This window comes from Nyctibius grandis, chromosome Z, assembly GCF_013368605.1.
Source record: "Nyctibius grandis isolate bNycGra1 chromosome Z, bNycGra1.pri, whole genome shotgun sequence".
Taxonomy (NCBI): domain Eukaryota; kingdom Metazoa; phylum Chordata; class Aves; order Nyctibiiformes; family Nyctibiidae; genus Nyctibius; species Nyctibius grandis.
Genome location: NC_090695.1, coordinates 18,454,156 through 18,477,670, shown reverse-complemented (window position 1 = coordinate 18,477,670; position 23,515 = coordinate 18,454,156).

The window sequence follows — 23,515 nt, the reverse complement described above, 5'->3', positions numbered from 1 at the left end:
TAAAAATGTATATTATTCACACCTGTTGTATATTTACTACTTTCTCCTGACTGATCAGAGGATGCAGTTAAAAGTCTTAAACATTTTATCTTTCAGAATTTAGTAGGAGGATTGATCATCATGTATTATTTTAAAACTGTAGTAAGAACACACAGAAAGTCTTTCAAAAATGTAAGTGCTGTCAGAAACTTTTGTTATACGAGCACCAGCAGTAAAAGCCATAAGCACTATAAAACATGTCATGAACAGTCTTTATGATTGTCCTGGTTTGGCCTAAACCAGGCCAATTTTCCTTTCAGTGATTTTTACTTTCAGCTAAGTCTCTTCTAAGTAACTGCACTTTCTGAAAGTAACTGCATGTTTTGCAGACAGTGTCTGCTTCTAGGACTGATAATGCTCGAAGCTTGTAGTTATCGCTGAGGCACCAGTAGGGATGTTATGCAGAAAGGCTTTTGCTGTACTTAGTCTTAGAGAAACCAAGGTCACTGCTAAATTCCTCCCTGCTTACGAGTGAAGAGCCGAAGGGGGGTCGCACCTGCAGGGAGGAGCAGACTGGGCAGGTGACCCAAAATTGACCAACGAAGGTATTCCATCCCATACACGTCATTCTCAGTATAAAGCGGGGGGATCACGAGGGTCTCGCGCTCTGGCCCCTTCCGCCCTTCCCTTGCTTCGCCTGCGGTGTTTGAGTGTTTCTGCTGCTTCGGGCTGCTTCTGCGGCTTGAGCCTTTGGCCAGTGTCCAAGGAGGACTCTGTCCTTTTTCCTGCTGCCCCCAATCCTGATCTGTGCATCCCTGAATCCGGTTCTCGACCGTCGCTGGGCCCAGCCTGGGCCTTCCTGGAGCCTGCCCTGCAGTGCTGGTGGTGACGTGGCCAACATCGGGGGAGCTCGATTTTGGTTTTGTATATATTTGTATATATTTGATTATTCCAATATTATTATTATACTCTTTTTTCATTATTATAGCTTATTAAAACTGTTTTAACTTTCCAACCCGTAAGTCTCTCTCCCTTTTCCCTTTCCCTTTCCCTTCAGGTGGCGGGGGGGGGAGGGTTAACAGAGAGCATCTGCCACAGGTTTAATAGCCGGCCCAGCTTTAAACCATGACAATGATTATTTATAAATGTTTTATTATATGAGAAAACAACATAATCCACAGAGGATGTCAAAACATGAAAGGCTTATATGTTTGCAGTTTTCACTTAATGCCGGCTTCTTTAACAAGAATTATCTACTTCACTCTTACAGCGGGAAATTTTATAGCCTCAGTATCATCTCAGGCAGGAATTTCCTCTGATCTCAGTGACTGGCTGTGGAAACGTTAGCCACACATTTGGGTTTCTTCAGACCAGTCCTCTACACCTTTACATTAATTTAGACACCACTGATGTTATAAGAATGGCAGCAGTAATTCTATATTAATAGAAATTATAACTGGTAGCCTTTTATGAAGATCTGCAAGGTAACTAGCTCCACAAAATGGAGACAGTCTTGTGTTTCTCTTCTTTGAGACTATTTATTTGTTATAAAACGTGAAACAGAGTTCACACTCATCCTGGGCTGTCAGTACCTAAATCAAGTGCCTCAAAAGCAACCAGGATAAAATAGTGCTGCATGACCAGTAATAGAAATGACATGTTGGTAAAATGTCACCATATGTTACTATTTTGTACACTTCAAAAAGCGACATTCCAGCCTTACAGGATGAAAAATAGAGACATTTGTTTGGCTTTCAAAGTGTCATTTTCAGTTCCCCACCCATTAAAAAAATGAAAGTTTTAAATTAGTTAAGAAAGGCATCACGTTTGCCTTTTAGTTAACAGCTCTTTGTCAGACAACATCTATAAAATGTTCTGACAACTGGAAATTGTCAGTGAGAGGAACCCAACAGCCTGACATCTATTTCTATCTATCTCTTGGATTTACGATTTGAGAAAAAATGCCTTTGTGACTCTCTGACTTCAGACTGCTGGCTCCTGGAGTGCTCATTCCCTGCTGAATTCTGAGGAATGAGGGATGGCATGGAAACAAATCATACCAAAACTGCAAATCTGTGATTTCCTCCAAAAAACCCCACATGTCTCTTATTTTACCTGATATTAGAGATTAAGCCGGATCTTTTACGGGGCCACTCCTGGGACTGACAGGGACCCCTGGCCTCAAGGTAATGATTGGGTCACTGGCAAACATGACCCAGGACCACACCTTGAAAAAGGAATGAAATGAGGAGCTTATCCGCAGATGAACTGCTAGGAAGTGAACCAGTCCTGATAATTATTTATAAGTCATTCTTGTAATTAGGTAAAAATAATAGCCCTTAAAAGTCATTTAGGGGAGGCCCAGCTTGGTACGTACATGGAATAATTGCAAGGCACACAACATAGGATTGAAAGACTTTGTACCCTATGGAAATATAGGTAAATCCCAGGGGAGAGCCTGCTGTTGACTCTCTGGTGCTCAGTGGGAGACATTCAGCTGTATTTTTCAGCCGTCATCAGCCATAACGACATTTTTGAGTGGCTCCACAGGTGGTTTCCAGCACATCCAGGCACTGAACTATTGGCAGCTTTACAACCAGATCAGACCCAGGGAATGAGATCACAAGGCAAGGCACGAAGGCCTGTGCAGTGTGTGTCCTCATTCCCCGTGCAGGTGATGGACCGTTTGAGCCCTTCTTTAGGGTCAAATGTGCCGCTGCAGCCTTTCCTAAAGGTAATTGAGGCATATGGCTGCCTGACCACAATTTAATTATTATCTGAAAAGGCCAGATGCTTTAGGATTTTTAAATATATGTTTACATTCACGCATCTAAATCCATACATAGCAATTAAATAAGTATCCTGATTTTTAGAAATTAATTCGTTTGATCTTTGTATTGCCCACAGTCAGTAGCCCTTAAGATGCATGCATTATAGAAGAGCCTTTTTTTAAAAATAACTCTGTGACAAAAGTCTCTGTAGATTATTTTTCAAGTGTTTTGATCATTATTAAAGAGCTAGATGGGATTATGCATAACATGAAAATCTCTGACAACCTTTGGCTAGATTTAAGCCTGTAATACCACTTTTATTCAAATATCTTAAAATGTTAATATGGGCTAGTCTGTTCAGTTCCAGTTCTCACTCAGGCTTGTACAACTAGACTGCCATTTGCATTTCTCTGTCCTACAGACAGAAAGTGCAAGGTTACGTTATTTATAGCTTCCCCTTCTGACCAAGTACATTTAAAACTGAGGTAAGGACAGAATTAGCTAATCTACTCTTAACAAAAACTCCACTCTGTGTATTTACCTGCATAAAAGCTATCCATTAAAATGCAGTTTATTTTCATCAACTGAAATAATAAGCTTAAAAAAATTAGAGAGCAAAATAAGTGGTGAGAGTTTATACTTGTTACCCAGCAAGGAACTATTAATCTTGGTGCCTTCCTTGAAACAGAGTTAGGAGTTCAGTAGGTTTATGGGAGATTACTGTCATTATTTGCTTTATTGTGGTGCTCGAGGGCTCCAGCTGAGATGTGAGTCCCACTGTGCTACCAGAAACACTGAGGCAATCCCTGCCCCAAAGCATTTTCAGTCTCAATGGCAAAGGTACAAGGGCTGGGATGGTCTGTGCTTGTTCTGCTAAATCCTTGTCTCCCAGCATCACTCTGTGGTTGAGCTGAGTTTCCCTGGGTGTCCAGCTGATTAATAGGACTCCATGGTCTGGGTGCCCACACTAATGCTTCATGTCTCCAGCCCAAGCTTTCTAGGAGTCTGACCAAGTGAGTGCTTCAGTTCTCTGCTTTCTCTCTCCAGGCAAACAATAACTGACTTGCATAGCACATTAAGAGGCTCAAGAAATAACGTAAATCAAGCAACAACTTCTATCACGTTTTTACAAATTCGGGTTCAGCACTCTGAGATCAGGATCTCTACTGATCAAAGAGTTTGGTGTCCTTTCTCTCTCACTGGCTTTCTGAACACAATTTATCTCCTAAAATGTGCGAACTCTCTAATCTTTTTTCCTCTAAGAAATGACCTAACTTTCATTATCTTATATCTTCAGATGACTCATTAAGCTCATCAGCTGTTTTGTTGGTTAGTTACCTCTCCAGAGAAGTTCAGATTTAAACTTCATTTGTCTAGAGCCACCTTTTTAAATGAGATTGTTTCCATGTGATCTCATACCTACTCACTTTGCACCACCCACTCAGTACATATCCTAGATCATTTCCACACAACACTGAAGCCCCTACATCAGGAATCAAGAGAAGCCTTCTAGCAGTTCTTTGCCAGAACAAACCCCATCCTCTCATAAGCTGGCCTCACACGAGGACACCTTATCTTACAATAAATAACCTAGCCCATTGCCCTTTTACCTTGGAGCTCTCTGTTGCATATTCTCATCCTACTGAAATTATGCTAGAAACCCAAACTCCACAGTGACTGCAAGTGACAATGCATCTTTCCGAAATAAATGTAAAGTTATCAAGCTACATACTTATGTGTGTGCTCAAAAGCAGAAAAATGCTTGGTGATCCCTTCCTAGAGCCCTGATGAGGGCTCAAGCTGTAGGGAGAATTTCTGGAACTGTTTCTGTGACAGCTTGATTCCAGCACAAAGCTGGATGGTCCATGTAGTCATATTTAAACCTGGGGCTATGTCACTGAGCATAAAAATATTTGAATGTTGTAACATTTCTTTTAAAATTGCCAATATCTGTGATACCAGTTTGTTTCCTCTCTTCACACTTCTTCACACAAATCTCCAGTTTCCATGAACAGTGCGGTGTTGCAGGGAAATACTTTTAAGGATGAGAGTTTGTTATATATCTTGCACACAAAAAGAATCAAATCACAATTTTAAGTCTGTCTAAAGAAGCTAAATAAGAAATACTATTTTCTTTTGAAAATGACAGTAAATAACCAGATTCTATTTTCAAACAGAAACCAATGGCTGCTTATAGATGCAGATTTTGGACCATTAGAAATTATTCATATGTCTCTTATCCACACCAGGTGTTTAAATTTTTTTTAATGATCTCTATAAGCATCTTTATACAACAAAGTGACTGTATGCTAAAAGCCTTCCAACTTGTTTCCTTTCCATTTCTCTAAGCAATGTTAACACAACTGCTAATGAAAAGTGCTAGGAACACGGAGATACAGGGAAAGTGAAAAAATTACATTCAAGTGTAACTTCAAAAGTTCTCATTAAACAAAAATAACCAAATATTTTAGTAACCAGGCTTGATTACTAATGCTAAGGGCTAGAGGCTCTTCTGTGGAAATTCAGTCTAGCAAGAATCTTTTTTTTTATGATTCACCCTGGGAAGAAGTCACAATTTCTCAAAGCTCGAAGGAGCAGAGCATTTATATGCAAGAAATAAATCTTTACTGAATATTCATTAAAGAAATAATGCTTACAATGTAGATGCTTCCTGTTCTTGAATAAGAAATAGTATTGGAGTCTAAAATCCCTCCAAAATATGAGATAATGATCCTGGAAGTCTGGTACTCTAAATGCAAAAGGGCAGAGATGCAAACTGATCAAGGCTCTTCCTTGAGTAGGGAATGTTTATACACAGGTGATACTTTGATAATCACCTATGTTATATATCTCTTAGATAACTTATATCTTTGTTTTCAGATATGCAGAGGGATGAAATGTAGATGAGAACTTTACAAGAAAAAGTTGGAGGGGAAACAAAAAGAGATAGAAGCTGACATTATTTCCCTTTATATTTTAAAAATGAATAAATATCCTAAGATACAAATTGTTCAGTAAGTATGGTCAAACTATACAACACCGTTCAGCAAGGTCATAACTATGTAACTGTTGAACACTGGAACTCACAGTAGCTAATACTGAGAATTAAGAGTGACTGTCAGAAATACATCATCTCAGTCCATGATCACAGGAAATACCAAAGTATTATTAAAGCTGTATAGCAATTAGTCAAGAAAAATGAAGATAACTGTTAGAAGATACCAATATGGCTTTTCTTTGCAACAGCTCAAATGGTGAGGGTGCCTGGGCATGCTATTGCTGAAAGAAATATCTTTTCAGTGATTAAAATCCTAGTAACTGAGGTTCTCATCATAAAGAACCTGTGGCATTTCCCAGCTTCTGACGAAGGTACCTCTATACCAATGTCATAGCTCAGCAGTTACTCTTCTAAAGGGTTTGTGAAAGACAACCCAAACACAAGTACCTTAGCAAGTAACTTTTTTGTTTTCTGAGAAGTGGTTTGCACCCACTTGCAGATTTTTAGGGCCTTCCAAACAGAAAGGGGCTGAAAAGCATTGCTCCAGCTAATTTCCCACTACATAATTAACATTCTTCTGACTTTAACCATCCACAATTTCCTGCTCCCTGTCACAATGAACAGTGTTGTGTTGCACGGAAATACTTTTAAGGCTGAGAGTTTGTCATACATCTTGCACACAAAAAGAATCAAATCACAATTGAAAAGATATTGATGATGTCCTATTTCAAAGGAATGCACAGATCAGAGCCTCACACAAAGCTCCTAAAAGATACTGAAATTAAATGCTAATAGCACAGCCTATCACACTACCAAACTGCTGTGGTTACCAGAGATGTCAGAATGTTCAAGCTTAGCCACAAGTACTGATTTTTAAAACAGCTCTTAAGAACCATCTGGGTTTATACAGAGGACCCCAAGATGACTCATACTGAAAATCAGATGGGAAGGGATGTTCTCAGTTAAAGGAGCAGTGTCCCATAACTGTAAACTAAGGGCACGGGTCAGTTAAAAATACATAAGAACCATGATTTTTTTGTTCCTAGAGAAGGGCTAAGGAGAATCAATGTCAGTCGTTCTGACTTGGTAATGTGAGTTATTCCATTGAGTCACTGGGCCTAGTTACAGAGACTAAACAATGATTACTACTCTGAGAAAGATGAGACTAGTCAGCATCTCATAAAATTTGGACCTCAGATTCCAGATTTCTATAGGTACTCATGTTAACCTTACTAGTCTTGATATAGAGCCGTTGCCAAATGTTTTTTTTAGAAGAGAGTGTATTTTCTATTTGATATATTTAATGACCCTAATAGTACTACATTGCCTCAAATGCCTCATTATTATAAGCATTATCCTTTCAACACTATATGAAGAAAGGAATAGCATGCTACACAGCCTCCTTTTTATGGATGATGGCTGTGGCTCCTGGACTCCAGGTGAGGCACGTGGCATTTCATTTGGGTAGTAATTATACACCAGCTGAAGAAAATACCACATGCTGATGCTTTCCATGGGAATTTGGACTGCATTAACTTTTTGGCAGTGGCATGAGACTATTTTTGAGAGCTTTATTTAAAAGAATCCAGGAAATAAGTTTCATTTTAGTAACAACATCTATTAATGAAATATAAGGGATCTCACTATGGTTAGCTATCCTGTACATGAATACTAAACGGGAAAGCTCTTCAGGAGGTGACCAGTTTACATCAAGCCTAACTAGCAGAGTTAGCCTTTCACAGGCAGGCAATCTGGCTGTCTCTATGTAATTAAGGTGTTTCTTCTCCAAAAACTGCCAGGCTCTATTCAGTTTTTTTGCTTCCCTTGTGACCTTAAACCAGAATATTTTCTTGGGCCCGGAGGTCAGGACACAGGAGTAGCTGTTTATATAAAACACAGAGTAATGGCCCTACAGGGTCCGCTTTCTCTCCTACGTTTGACCTCAGTCAGGCTAGAGGTCTATCACATCCCTGCCTACTGTTAGACAAGTTACAAGTGGGCTTTTCCTGACTTTTCCATTTTTTCATATTTTCTAGTCTTTTACGGCAGATCTTTTTATAAGGGAGCTTGCTATCCCCTTTGCTTGCACATCTGAGATCTGTCTGCCAGGACGGGCAGGAAATAGAGCAGTACTATTGAGAATATCTACAACTGTAATCATAATATTACGTTGGGTCTTTATTTCAGGATTAGACAAATTACTTCTCTCTCTGCCACGTGTTTTTCCTCACTTATGAGAGTGGAGAAAGTCAGTTTAGTCTGCTTCTATCCTTTGATACTTCGGGAAAGACTGCCCTGTAATTTACAGTGAGCCATGTTTAGCTTTGCCTGAGAGTTTGTTTGTCCTTACAGCATTAACATAGTTTGCTTGAGGTTATGTTTCCTTCTAGAAGAGTTTCTACTAAACTTTTAATTGGAATTAAAAGCAGACCAGGAGGTATCTTGCACTTCAGTGTGTTTATTTCATGGTATGCTTACTGTTGCTAATACTGATATGTTTAAACTACTGCCGAATGAAGATTGAAATGCTATATGAGAAAGGAAAATGTTGATTACTTACTTACTATAAGAGGAAACAATGCAACCAAGTGCCAGTCATGTATCTAGCCAGAAAAAAATAAATAAATAAACCTAATTTTAAATTCTACCTGCATCCCAAAAACTTACAGCAAGGAAGGCATCCTGGGAAACAAGTGTCCTCTATATATATAAAAGGAAGAAAAACATAACAATTTTTATTAAAAAAAAAATCAGAAAATGTTTTGGTGAATACCTTGTGGTTTTCATACAGCAATTTTTAGTATTTGCTTTTATAGTAGTGTACTCTAAAATGAAATATGTTTTGCTTACCGTGCTGTGGGACATAACACTGATTTCCTTTTCCCACAAGCAAGTAACTAGGACTCACTAAGAGCCATTTTACAGCTACAGCATTTTTAGAGTTGTGTGGAGGACTTAACTGTAGTACCTCACTCCTAGAAGAGAGCCTTCTGACTACTTGTGAATAGCCAGAAAGCTGAAGAATTTGAAAAAAAAATTATTCTTTTTATCTCTTCCATTTTCATAGACTTCCACTGAATATGTTGCTCAGGTGCACCAGGAAAACCAGGTAAGTACTATGCAAGGTCATGGTAAAATGTATCCAAGCTAACCAAAGGCTAGATTTGCAAGCAGCCCTCAGGTGTTGTAGTAAGTAGTTTCAGCGTATGAATAATGTTAGTGCACTCACTACTCCAGAGTCGGCCTGGGCTCTTTCCAAGGAACAAGCAGTCACCCAAAATGAAACTCGTCAAGGTCAGCATGCTGTATTTGTGAGTCTGTAGGGGGAAGAGCTGAGGAACATTGCCTCTAGCATAAGTTGTCTGCTGGGAAGTAGTGTCTTCCATCTGAAACTCCTTATCTGAAGGCATCTGAACCAGCCACTTTCTTTCGCCTTGTCTTTCTTTCTCTGTTTTTCAGATTTCACCCCTCTGCCAAGACATGACAGCTTGTAGGCTGCTTACATGAGAGACTTCCGTTCAAATCCTCTCACTGGCTGATTCAGATGGATAACCTGACCTCCTGTTTTCCATGTCCTAGTTCAGCACACTGACTGTGGCTGGTGGATCCCTCTGAACTGCACAGTTTAGCGTATCAAACAAAATGTTCTCTTTGGGGTGGGACTCTGATGCCAGTGCTTGTCATCTCAGCGTATGGTTATAACCATTCAGACCTTGATCAAGGTCTTAGCTGTCAAGCAATGTGGCTTTGTAGCAGGGCACTGGTGGGAGGTGAGGTGTCCAGAGAGGTTTGGGTTTGTGTGTCTGCCTGGGGGCAGTGAGAGGTAGATGTGGATGCAAAGCAGTAGTGGTAGCCTGTGATCAGTTCCCTGCCTCTCGTAGGCAGACAATAGTATTTCTGTACCTCAGAGAGATTCATGTCCTGTGATGGGCACTTCAGGGAAAGTACTCATCTTCTCTTTGTGCAGAGCTTCCACACAGTTGAACATGTTTTTACCTAAATAATAGTAAAATACCTCTTCTCAGCAGTTGATCTTCAAGCACCACAAGGAAACATTTCTAGCTCTATTTCAGGAGTGGTGAAACTGAAGTCTGAGGAGGTAAAAAGGGTTTTGTGTGAGGTGACCCAGCCAGCTCCTCCATTATCTGTGAATAAAGCTTAGGTTTCTTGAGTTGCATCCCACCACTAGACTGTGTAAAAGGTGAATTACATGGTGGGATTTAGACTGTCACAAAAGACTCAGTCTCACAAGGTACCCCCTGATCTAAGAGACTGAGACCAGAGCTGGTTCTGGTGATGTTCTTGTGATGTTTCTTTCAGTCTTCAAGCTGAGCACTGCGCTAAAGGAAAGCTGCTGAAGGCTTCTATGTGTACTGCAATGTTAATCCTCCTGTTTCTTAAAAAGACATTTAGCTGCATGGGAACCGTTTGTGCAGCATTTCAGGGTGTCTTGTGTATCACTCATAGTACACTGCTCACATTTTGGCTATCTCTGTTCTGTATGGGCAACTCAGGCCCGATTCTTTCCCTATTGCTTTCAAGGAAAGTTGAAGTTAAGAAAGTTTTATATCATTGAAAAAAGTATTCCCATATAGACTGGAGGAGGAAATATCACACAGCATGGAACTGGATTGTAGTAAGAGGAAAGGATGCTGAAGTTACGGCAATAAGGATATTAATTCTTGCAGGTAAACATGTGTAAGGCAAAAGCCAGGGGAGATATGAGGAGCAGGGCTACCTATTCCAAAGTATGGTCTGAAACATGCTTGGCAACAGAGCATGACCAATTGCACAGAAACTTCTCTACTGACTTAAGGTGCATGTCAAGGGCCAGATATTCATCAGCAAATTCCTTCCACATGGACCTGAAGAAATATTAGGTCAGTGGAACCATTGCAAGTCAGCATACATAGGTGGTATATAATGCCATCCACTGAGATGCACATATGAAAATATGGCACATGAAAATTGAATATGCACTTAGCACTACTGACATATTTGTGAGAGTAATTGGTGTTACCAAATACAGGAAAATATCTTCTGTGCAGTATTGACTCAGTGACCCAAAGTTTGGGCTCTCAGCCAAGTTCCTAAAGAAAAGTAATGTGTCAAGATGCACGTACTATTGATTGGAGCCAAAAGCTGCAGCTTCTTTTAAGGACTACATGCCTGCACAAGCTGTGTGGCATGAGTACAGGTATCTGCCGTATCAGTACAATGTGACAAGTAAAACTGTGTCCTCTCAAATGTATAAACACACTGGATGAGCTTACCCTCAAAAATGTGAATGTCCTCAAGTCTGCAACAGGTATTTGTTCTCTGTCACTGGATGCCTGTTGGACACGATTCACCAACATCCAGGTAGATATAAAGATTTCCTCAACATATTTCCATTAAGAACCCATTCCAATATAATGACTTCCAGAGCAGAGAATGTTTACAGTACTCTACATAAAGATGTTTTGCTTGATGCTTACATGCACTCTTTGACAGTCATCATATTTTTTGTTCTCCCTATGCAGTGGGCCAAATTTTTAAAGTAGGTCATTCTCTTCAGTACTCAGCCCTCAGACACAACTGGAAAGCACTTTCAGAAGTGCTCACTCAACACCTAACAACTCTCACAGTGGAGCTGATGGCCACATTCCAAAAAAACTCCTGACACACAACTTTTCTAGCTGTCCTGAAGATCTGGGAGCAAATGCTAATGTGCATTTGAGAGCTAACCTAATTTGAAAATAGGTTTATAGTTGTGGTTTCTAAGCTCTAGTAAACATTTTTACCTGTATCAGTACACCTCAATGGGCATTCTCTGAACCACTTCACCAATGACTAGGATTTAATAACACCTTATGTCTCTATTTAGTATTTCAGGATTTTATTGAGAAAAGAATTTTAATCACTGGTGCTAAAACAAAAGAAAAGAAAGCAGTTAATCTGAAATGATCCACAGGCATAGGAGTTCTATAAGTAGTGTAGTAATCCTAAGTGTTGCTGATGAAGTGACAACTTTCTGGCTTCCTATTTCAGTTTGATAGTCGCCTAAAGCTGCAACATGAGGATTGCTTCTTATCCATGTGACTCCATCTCTTTACTAACAATTATTCTTAGCTGTTCTTGGGCTTCAAAGGTTCCCTTTTCCTATATTTGGTAGCAGAAGGCAAATTTAGATCTGCATAATCTCTCTTGACTACTAATTCATACTCAGAAAAAGTAATGTATTTTTAGACCTCTCTAAGTGGTTAGAAATTATTTTTGAAGTCTGAAAAGCAGATTTGTGTGTGAAAGACTGGTCTGCAAGTGAGCTTGTATTCTTACAATACCTTGTATTTTATTCTTACAATATCTTGGTTTGAAAACATAACCGCAAAAGTGAGTAACATTAAAATTGGAGACAAAGTGTTCAATTTAAATCTTTTTGCAGATTAACTGGAACAAAATTAGACATGGGTCAATTTAGAACATCAAAGGTCTAAAGTATATTTCTAGTCTCTGAATTTATTTTCAGATCTCTTCTGCATAATAAATATGGAGGAAAGAAGCATATTTCAAAACTGTGTGTTAAGGTCTGGGTCATACGCTTAAAACAATATTATTTCAGTGCCTCAAGTAACAGATGGGAAACCTGATGAATATTGCTTTCTTTACATATTGTCCCCATAATATATACAAATCCACTTGATTTTAGAGGGGAATAACAAGCCGGTTCATACCACAGTCCATACCAATGGATTTCAAATCATTTTTACCAGTGTTTTGGAAGGATTTCATACCGCCTCTGAGGTATGTGCCTGAGCCTGGGGCTGCAGGCAGGGATCTGATCGTAGATGTTCGCTGAATCAGGAGGCAGCTCCCGGCTCCCTGCCTTCCCTCGCATAGAGCTCAGGACGCTGCCACCACTCCCACAAGGTGCAAGCAGCCAGGGTCGCTGTGGCTGGTCATGCCAGCCTACATCATCCACACTGCATTGAGCCTTGTCCTACCAAACCTCTGCTTCCACATTTTGCTGATGATTTGCACAGCCAGCATCTCCTGGGCCAACCAAGCAGTGCTGAGGACTCACTGTTTAGCTGCAGTGGTCTTCACTGCCCCTGTGCTTACCCCTTGGCAAGTCAGAAGGCACCTGGGAGGCATTTGGGAACGGTCATATGGCAGTGTTGTCTCCCTGGTGGATTGTTTCTCTTTTACTAGACCTTGTTGGATGCTCCATTGCTCAGGCAAAGTTTTTTTTTGTCTTTTTTTCCCCCTTAACTCCAGAAAAGGTCGGATAATGCCTTGTAATGTGAAGGTTTCTCTGCTGTTGTCTGTGAATGTCAAGTACAATTAGAAGTTTGCAGGAGCAGTAGAAAAGCTAATCCATTCGGAGTCCTCTTGAGCACTTGACCTCCTTTTATCTTGGGGCAGTGAGGTTCACAGATTAATGAAGTGTTTCTAGACTGTCACTCTTCAGCATCACTGGGTGCCAGCTTCCCTGAAGAGGACCACCTTGTTCTTGGTGTAAAGGCCCTTCTTGGGTGAGCGTGGTCCAGCTGCAAGGCAGCACCACAGGGCTTGTAGGCCAGGATTACTGGTGAGCTGTGCAATCAGCCTGACCTGGGTAAAAGGCTACTATTGTCAGAGAATTTTTATCCAGTAGCATTTTGTGCCAACTTTGCACTGGAGCAAATGAGATGAACAGTCCAGAAAGAATCAGAAATCTATAACATTCAAGGCATTCGAGGCCACATTTCATTCACCTCTGTATGAATTCTGACTTGGGTACGTGAGGAAAGCCTATGTCATACTCTGACAGCCTCAAGCTATTCCAGTTATGCCCCACAAAATGCAAGAAATGCAGAAGCAAATCACTAACCCCAGTGAAAAGCAATTACCCCCAAAAAATCATTAATCTCTGAGCCCAGTCACCCCTTGTAAATCTGAGGCCTCCCCAAAAGACCAGACTAATAAATGGGCTGATTATACTATGCCTGAAGGTCAGGAATTTTGAGCAATTTCTAGCCACAGGGGAGGAGGAGTGAATTCCAAAACCCAGCAGCCCTTGCATTGTGCAGCCTCCCGAAAGTCCTCCGTCACCTTAAGATGCACCAGCTTCATCTCCCCCTCAGCTGGTTATTAGCAACTCTGGGACCTCCGTCTTTGCAGACTGGCAGCTAGAGTTTTCCTCAGGGTTGCTTTGCTTTTGCAGCAGGAGCTGGGTTGTGCTCACCTCTGCACAGCCACCCTGTGTTTTGGGCTATGCTTGGGCCAGGCAAGCAATGGGGATCATACGTCCATTTTGCATTTTCTGTTGCGTGTAACCAAGCATTTTCTCCCTACTGTTCAAGCACCTTTAATGTGAGGGAGGTTGGTTAAATGAAGAGGTGAACGAGTTTGAACAAATCCAGGCATCTGAGATTTTCCACCTGGGAGTTATTCATGAATAATCATCATATTCCGGTAATATCAAAATCGCAAATCAGTGAACTAAACAATAAAAGATTCAGTGGGATTTTTTTTATTATTATTTTGATTTTCTGAATTACCAGTCTGAATTAATCTTTAAGTGCTCTGTAAAGGGTAAAAGTACTATGCTTACAGAGGGTGGTATGTTCAAGGCCCAGTGGATGTGCTATTTTATTCTGAAAGGGAGTACTGTACATCTTAGGTCTACCCAAAAGCAATTCTAGAGGCTTGTCCAGTTTGTTCACAACAGCCTAAACTTGCCCTCAGAAATCCTGGGAAGCTGCTTTAACCAAAGAGTTGAGCATAACAGGCTAAATCATTGAATGGCTCCTTTTGAGACACATTCAAGCCCTTGGCAGCTTGAGGTGTCCATAGCAGGTGCTGGATTTGCTATAAGTGGACAATTTATAAACAGACCTGGCAACTGGGAAAACAGAGCAGTGGGAACACGGCATTCCTGAGCCGGTAGTGCCTTGCTCATCAGATGCTCCCCAGCACACGGTTCAGGAGAGCGACCCTGCTCAAAGGGGACCAGCTGGCTTACGAGCAAAGCGGTGATACCTCAGGGTGTCTGGCAGTGCTGATAGGTATTTTCAACGGGCCAGTGCAAATCAGTTTTTTACTTTTGTCCTTCCTTAATCAACAGTATATATCGGTTAATCCTTGCATTAACTGGTCTTTGCTGTCTGCACTTTCTAAAGAGAGAAACCCCAAAACTGTTTTACTCAGGATTGCTTTTAAATGTTATTTAGGGTTTTGCTATGTTCTGCATAAGCAGGTTGGCTCACCATATGTTTGCACCTCACATGTTTCTGGAGCTAAGTAATTGTCTTCACTGAACAGTCCTCAAATTAGACTTAAGTCTTGAATGATTTAAAAATATCGAGCACCCTCCAAAGAGGCAAGGCTTGTAGGGCTTATTATAGCAGATCTAGCTGTAAGGGAGACACCAACACTGCACAGCAGCCGGCTGGGAGACTGGCCCTGGCCTCTCATTCCATTGAACTTCATGCTTCATGGATTAGATGATCTGTGCTTTCATTTTGCTTTCTGAGGCCAAGCAAGTCCAGCAGGAACAGAAGCGTCTCACCACTCCTTCCACAGGTTTCGATTTGTTTTCTTCAATGTAAAACCAGCCAAGGGACAGAAGAGAAAAGTAAAAATACTCCTCACTCTTTTCCCCTCCTCTTGCTTTGACCAAGGATCCAATTCCTCTGGAGACGGAGATCTGGGGTTTCACAGCCCCTCAGCCCCTTCTCTCAAAGCATAGGTAGCATTGCACATGTTCTCACTTCTCATGGTGTGGTTGGAAACTCACAGTTTCGTTACTTTGGTCAGGGGTACATCTGCTTCTGCTTTGCAAACAGCTCTTCTCCATTCTGCGCTTTACTTCCACATTTTTCAAGAGATCAGATACACAGAGAGTTATGAGCCTTTTTTTTTTTTTAATCCTGCTGTATAATGCTGCAACAGAGGGGCTGCAGCATGTAACTTTTTAAACTCTGACGTGTTAATATTAACACTCCTTTTAATATTTTTCCTTCCTTAACCAGAAATGGGAGGCATTTGCCGGAGGAGGCAAAACCTATCTCTGATCCCTACTGACACCAGTATAGTAACTCACTTGCTCATCAAGGCACCCTTTTAGGGCACTGGAGACAGGTTTGAATCCTTGCTCCATCTGATTGATACTGAGAATTTGTTTAGGAGACACTTTCTCCTGCTGCCGTTAATTCACACTGTGTAAGTAATTAAATATTCATTGGACTAGAAAGATTAATATTGCCCTGGGCAGTAAATCACTCACAGCAAGAGGCTTTTCCCTCCCCAGGTGAAGTGAAGCTCTGAACAACAGCCTATCCTGAATTCTGCAGCAGGGCTTCTACATGTGTACTCTCTGTCATTCCTCTTCACTAGAAACTGATTCCAGGAGCCAAGGAGCATTGATTGATGCAGCTGATGCTGCATCAGATCTGCTGTTATTTTTGCTTTTAGCAAAGGCACGTTTTCAGTGAATAACTATTTCAATACAAGACTGCTAAGCAGTTGTAGATGTGCTAGCCAGGACACTGATGAGCCCTGACAGATGCTGTTTCAAAAAGAGTGATGGCAGGTTTTAAAGATGGAAATTTGGATGGCTAGTACTTTTACTGTTACTCTGCTATTTATAGCCCCTAATCAGCAAGGCCTTTAAACATAGCAGTAGCCCTATGGTTGAGTGGGATTATTTGCTTGCTCTCATTTCTGAAGATCTCCAAGTACTTTGGTAGATCAAGGCTGTGGAGAACAGACCACAAACATTTCATCTGCAAGCTCATGGATGTGAACCCTGTGAGATATAGATATATTTGACCTCTTAATTACCCATGGATGTTATACTGTAGTGTATAACAAGTTATAGTATGAACACACCTGTTGCAGTGTAGCAGTGATGTTAAGCACATGCTTAATTTTAAATATTTGGATAATATTTTATAATAGCAATTGCTTTTTCTATATCTTTGTGACTTTTTTTTCAGACGGGTGCTAGAAGTACCAGGGAATCATTTAAAAATATGCTTAAATTCAGTCTCATTTGGTAAAGTTCTTCAGCATGTGCTAAACTTTAAATATATGCCTAATAGCTTTTCCAGAGAGCATATTTTCCAGAGTTGAGCAAATTCCACTAAAGAAGGAAAATGACAATGATAAATTTTTCATTCAGTCTGTGTCATAGAGATCAGTGAACTCTTGTTGACTTTTTGGTGGTCTCATGCTGTCAGTGTTTCAGTGTCCTTGGAATTTTAAGAATGCCTCAAAACATGTTATATCCAACCCAATGAATTCTGCGTCTTATATTATCACATAAAGAAAAATTGCTTATAATATTACAGGTTAACGTTCGTTTAGAAAAAAGTGATCAGGACACATGACTTTGTCATTTTATGTGTAAACTAATATGTATGTACTTGGTATGTTTTACCTATATAAATAAATAAATAAATATACAAGACCTTTTCAAGGAACTATTTCTCAAACTTGAGAATAATTGTAGGTCAAATCAATCAGAGGAACAATAAGAATAGGAAACGGTGACTAAGAACTGAGAATTATTTATAAATATATGCACCTTAAAAGCAGCAACCTATAATCAGAAGAGAAATTTGCATTGATTAAAAAACTGCTTTACAAAAGTAAAGTGCAAGAGCACAAAAAAAAAGAAGGAAGAAAAAAGAAAATACAAAATAAAAAGAAACAGGGAGATTTTATAACAATAAATATAAAGAGGAAGCCACATGCTGTAAAAGAATAATAAGGGAAGGAAAAGCACACAAGAGTGAATCTAATGCAGGTAACAGCAGATATTCAGGAACAAAAGTAACCGATAAAAGTGTGGATTGAAATAGAGGAACTGCCAATAACAATGATGGAATGTCACAGCTGGTCAGTACACATTTTTTTAAAAATTGTTCATGACAATTGAACACTCTTCATTGTAAAGATATTAAAGGATATTACAAAACTGAAGCTATTAAAAAGTCATTCTTAAATCAGTAATTCAAGATAACTTATATCTGAGCATTAAAAAAAAGCTTGTGGATCAACACATTATTTTTAATAGCTTCTGAAGCCGTAAAGTTCCAGAGAACTGGGAGGCAGCTATTTTGGAGCTAAGACTTAAAAGGAGAAACCAATTAAATAAGTTTAGGACTCATCCAGATCTTGATCTTAGGAAAAATAATGTCAATATAGGTTTCAGTTAACACAAAATTAGAGAGATGGCAATATAATTTAAGCCAAGACACACAGACTTCTGGCAAGTGAATCTTACCAAGGTAGGCTGATGGGTTTTTTGAGACTGTATGTTGAATGCCCTTAGTAGAAGTGTTGACATAAGAAGAAATTTAATTTAGTTCTATATGATATTTTTATGTAAGCATCAATAGCACATCAATGCATTAAATAATAGATAAATACTCTACTTAATATATCACAAATGTAATTCCATGTGAGCATTTACCAGTTAAATTTACCTCTACTGCAGCCTGTGCCATTTTGTAATTTGGTCAGTGACTTGAAAAAAATGTAATACCATTGCAAACAGAATTTACAGTCGACATAAAGACAGAAGTGGAAGAGGGACAGGCTGCTGATACACAGTGCTCTGGAGGTCTCCACGGGATGGGTAGTGGGCAAGCAACGTGCATTTCAGAAAAGCCAACTGTAAGGTCATGCTCCTGGGCACAAATGCAAACCAGGCTTACAGGACAGGAAAGCAAACACTGGAAAAAGGAAATGGAAAGATAATCAGGTACAAGGCAAGAGGACCCATGAGTTCTGTAGTCAAGGCCAAAGGCCATGGGCTTACAGCAACATCTGCAGCCTCCCTGGTGAGTGAGGTCTCCTTGTCCTCTCCCAACACATGGCTCCCTCTCGGCTGTGCAGAGGGGAAGATCCTGTCTATAGGCCACTCATGAGGGTTGGAGGAGGTCATGGGAGGAGGTGCCAAACTGTCATCTGTCATCACTGTGCCTCTGTCCATATCTGGTACGAATGCATCTCTTCTTGGAGTGTTTGGATAGCCATACACCCAAAGTGATGCTGAAACAGTGAAGGTGGCTCAGAGAAGAATGCTGAGAGCGACTAAGGACCAGTCAGCATGCTCCACAGGGAGAGACCCAAGGTATTACTTCCATCCAGGCCACTGCACAGGAGATCGCATCTCCTGTCTGTCCTTCTCCATCCTCCTTTGGAAGCTCTGCTCTCTGTAAGTGCTATTCCAGAATGTTCTCTTGATTTTCTAGGGCTTTCTGCACTGCAGCCTTGCTTCCACACGCTGCTGACATGGTCTTCCAGCTGACCGAGAGTCCCCTTTGCTCCCATGCATCTCAGGCCTTTATTAAGCTTATGCATTAACCATAGCACTCCTACAGTGTTTGGAGCTTCCCCCAGGGCTTTCCATGCACTGGAATGCTCTCTGAGATTTTCATGTTCTTTTTTTAGCCTATATCTTTTTTATTTTTCAAGAGTTCTAAATTATGTAGGGAAAAATTCTCCACAAAATGTTGCAAGTGAACCTATTTAGGAAAGAAGCAGCTGCATGTGACAGTAATGTTAAGTGACTGCCATGAAGGAAGTTGAGCAAGCTTAAGATCAGCGTAGCTAGGTCACAAATTAAATTCAGTCAAGAAAATCTGTTGTCATGTTCTGAAATGGAGGTAACATCAGCCACCAATGGCAATGAGAAACTATGAGAATCAAGGCAATAAATGCTCTTGTGTGTCTTTTTTTCCTAAAGATTCATAACCAGCAATAGCAAATTACCATATTGCTTCATGTTTGGAATTTGGATGAAATAAAACGTCAGTTGCTGCAGGTCAGAAAGCATCCCAACGGGACCAAGAAACCAATAACTGTCCCACAACAACGTGGAGCTTTGGAGGCACAAAAAGGATAATACAATCGCTAAACGAGTTCCTGGTAGAACCATGTAGTTATGTTAAGCACTGGATTTTAGCTAGTACACTACATCTCTCAGCATTTTGATATGCATGTGAGAAGAATTGCTCTGTTGACATTCTGAATATTAGGAGCAACTCTGATCCTACCAGCTTAATTGATTCTGTATCTACATTAACTCAATCTGTAACCTCAGGATTTGAAATTAAATAGTTTTGTATCTTTCTTCTAAGGTGACAGTTTTTCAGCTGTTCAAGTTCTTTGCAGACCTGTTGATTTGTACAGGTAAACAAGGAGAAGGTATACCAGAGGCTGCAATTAGCTCAGAGGCTGCTGGTCCCCAGTTTGGAGAGTTATCTCAGTGAGGAACAACACTGAACATGAGTGCTCCTGGGCTCACCAGGGCTAAGGGGGAGACAAACAGCACAGGCAGGCAAGGGATGTTAATTTCCAAAATGCTCCTTCATCTTTCCCACAGTGCATAAGAAATAAGATTGGAAGCATGTATCCTCTATGAGACCTCAAGGCAAGCACTATGTCACAGTTCAGGCTCCTGCTCCACCAGCTGAGTGTGTCAGGCAGCCAGTTCTTCTTTTCCCTAACCCACCCACTGCACTGCAAGGGCGTCAGTCTTTTCAGTATCTAGTCTTCCCCAGTGGGGCACCTAAGAAGAAAGCCATCTCTGCTCCAAGAACTTCTGTTAGTATATCTGACCCTAAGATGTCTTTGTCTAAATATTTCTAGAATGTTTATTTATTAATGAGAATCTTCCTTTGCAGCAATATGCATGCTAACTCCTCCTTCTATCTCCCATAGTTAGTCTGGCAATTCTTCTCCTTGACTTAGGAGTATCTTTGACCAGATGACTCCAAGGTAACCTAGACAACATCCTTAAGGCCCTGTGTGACCCTTTTCATTATGCCTTTATAATCCTCCCATGGGCATATGACGATTTTCTCCCTAGCATCCGTCACATCTCCTTGCATAGGAGGCAGAGGGCTGGGCCAGCAATTGCTCAGGATCCTCTGTGCTCTCTCAGTGATAACACTGAGCCTGCACTTCCAGATGCCTGCTGAAGGGACCTCTCTGATGCAGTCAGTCATTGTGCAGAGCTGGGGATGCTCAAGCAGGGACTCACCCTCCTATTTCTGTAAGCCAGAGTCCTGCTACTAGCCTTCCTGTGCCTGTTGCTACCTTCATTAAGCCTTGCACGTGAGCTGCCAGTAGAAACAGCATGTCTGATGTCTCATTTATGTTGCTTCACTGACAGGCTAGGCCCTGGCTAGGAAGGCCCAGGTACTCTGTGCAGAAATAAAACCCAAATGGCTCCAAATCAACAACTAGAAGTCACAGGGTTTCTTGGCTCAGCAGATGCAACTGTTTGAGCGTGCCCAATCCCTGTTATCCAGTTGCAGGAGGAGTGGATGGGACAGCTCGGAGCATATCTTGGTTAGAGGATTCCTACCCTGGGAAGGAAAGAGGGATCCACGTCTTGGAAAGACCCTGGAAGAAGTTGAGATGAAAGCTGAAGCAGAATTGATTGAGTAATTGTGCTGTAGCCCAGACTTTGTCAAGGTGAATTTGTACAGCTGCCTGGTTGGTGATGGTTATATGTGAGGGCTGCTGTTTGTACAAGGCTCTTTGGAAATACTGATATATTTGTGAGCAGGCATTTCCTATCACAGGTCTGAACAAGCCCAAGGAACATAATCACATCACAGTTTCAACCGCCATGCATCGTGTCAGAAAGAAAGCTGGCCATGGTTTCAGAGAGTAGGTGCTGTGCCCATCTCTCGTTCAGTACGTCTTGTCCCCCTGCTTCTCAAACCACTGCGCATGCCCTTTCTCTGTATGGGTTTGAAGAAGTGCTGTGTTTACTGGCAGGACTCTGACTGTGTGCACTGAACTCTGCTTAAAATCTGACCCTGCACACGCAAATGAGACACAGCCATCGGGCTCTTGGCAATACGCCACCGAAGTCCTCCGGCTGTGCAGCTGATGCCCCAGCGTCCTAAACCGTGCTGCATCCTACTGGGCCACCAGGACTTGAAGGACAGGCTTTGTTTTAGGGTTTTGCCTCGTGAATAGTAATTTGTTCTGTGGTAGCTTCCCAGCTGTTTTCCAGCGGGCTGGCATGTGACAACACGGTGTCTCCAGTCAGTCTGAGGTCTCCCAAATCTCCAGCCATGACAAGGGAATATTTATATCTCACACTTAGAGCAGGCCAACATTTTTTGGGTTATCTTGGCTCTTTTTCCCACTCAAAAGTGCTCTATATCCACTGCGTCTTTCCAGGGGGGAGGGCAATAGGAACTGACATGAAGTCAGTCGGATGTCCTTTTGTGTCCAGCATCCTGTCTCTTAGAGAGGCGAGGGGTAAGTACTGCAGAGAAGAGAGCAAGAAACCTTGCAAGTGAAAAATATGTCTACAAACTAACCACCCCTCGTATTCTTAGCTGATGATTTGTACCATGAAGCTCAGTAGTTTGCCTCTCTTTATATTTTTATTCCTAGATAAATAAGAAATACTAAATTCCTGCTAGCTCTTGACCACAATACTATCTTCCAGCTGTGAGTTTCACAGGATAACACTAAGGAAAAAGACAATTTCCTGTTCCTACATTTGAAATTGGTTGCCCTTCCATTTCTTAGGTATGACTTCCATCATAAGAAATGTCAACAGGCAGCTATTTATACACATTTCCAGTTTCTCACCTTTACATTAACTGTCTGTAATCTTTCAGACATATCACACCTTAAACTCCCACTTCTCTTTGAAGATTTATTTTGTTTTCAATATACTGCCTCTGTTGTCTCTCACTAATATTTCTGATGCATGAGATATTCATTTAAGTGCTGTTTTAGTGTATCCATTACTGTGTTACATATATTGCCCCCATGATTACACTATCTACCATATAGCCAGAACTAAAGGCAATATGAGCCTATGTAAGATCAAGTGTTCCCTCCTGCTATCATTTATTGAATGAGTTTGTTGGTCCCAAATCTCCTATATTTCAAAATAGAGGAGCATCTCCCTTATGGACTGGAACATCTCTTTTATGAGGAAAGGCTGAGGGAGCTGGGTCTGTTTCTCCTGGAGAAGAGAAGACTGAGGGGGGATCTTATCAATACTTCCAAATACATTAAGGGCAGGTGTCAAGGGGATGGGGCCATACTCTTCTCAGTGGTGCCCAGCAACAGGACAAGGGACAATGGGCACAAACTGAAACACAGGAAGTTCCATCTAAATATGAGGGAAAACTTCTTTACTTTGAGGGTGACAGAGCACTGGAACAGGCTGCCCAGGGTGGTTGTGGAGTCTCCTTCTCTGGAGATATTCAAAACCCACCTGGACATGACCTTGTGCAACATGCTCTAGGGGAACCTGCTTTGGCAGGGGGTTGGACTAGATGATATCCAGAGGTCCCTTCCAACACTAACCATTCTGTGTGATTCTGTGTGAAAATAGGAGTTAATAAATAAAACATATTTTAATAAGATTTTCATGTGCAGCTACAGAAGTATCATCACAGAAGGAGGTCTTCCAGCAAAATTTTCCCAGTGTGTTCAGCAGCATAAAAATGTGCTTTTTTTTTCATTCCTGAAATTCACCACTGAAACCAATCTTAACCAAAGCCTTAGTTCACTGAAGGAAGGACACTTCTGTACAGATTCACAAGGCAGTTTCTGTGGAGGGAGGGAACACCCTTCCTTCAAGTGATACTATTAAAGCTCATTAATCTTTGAGCAGTACAATGGTACTTATTATGAAGAAGTTCAAGCAAATGCTTGAGCTCCTCCTCCTTGGTCTTTCTAGCCAGTGTATTATGGACTATTTTAAGAAAAGAGCTGTTACTGTTCCTAAACTACCCTCGCAGCAGTC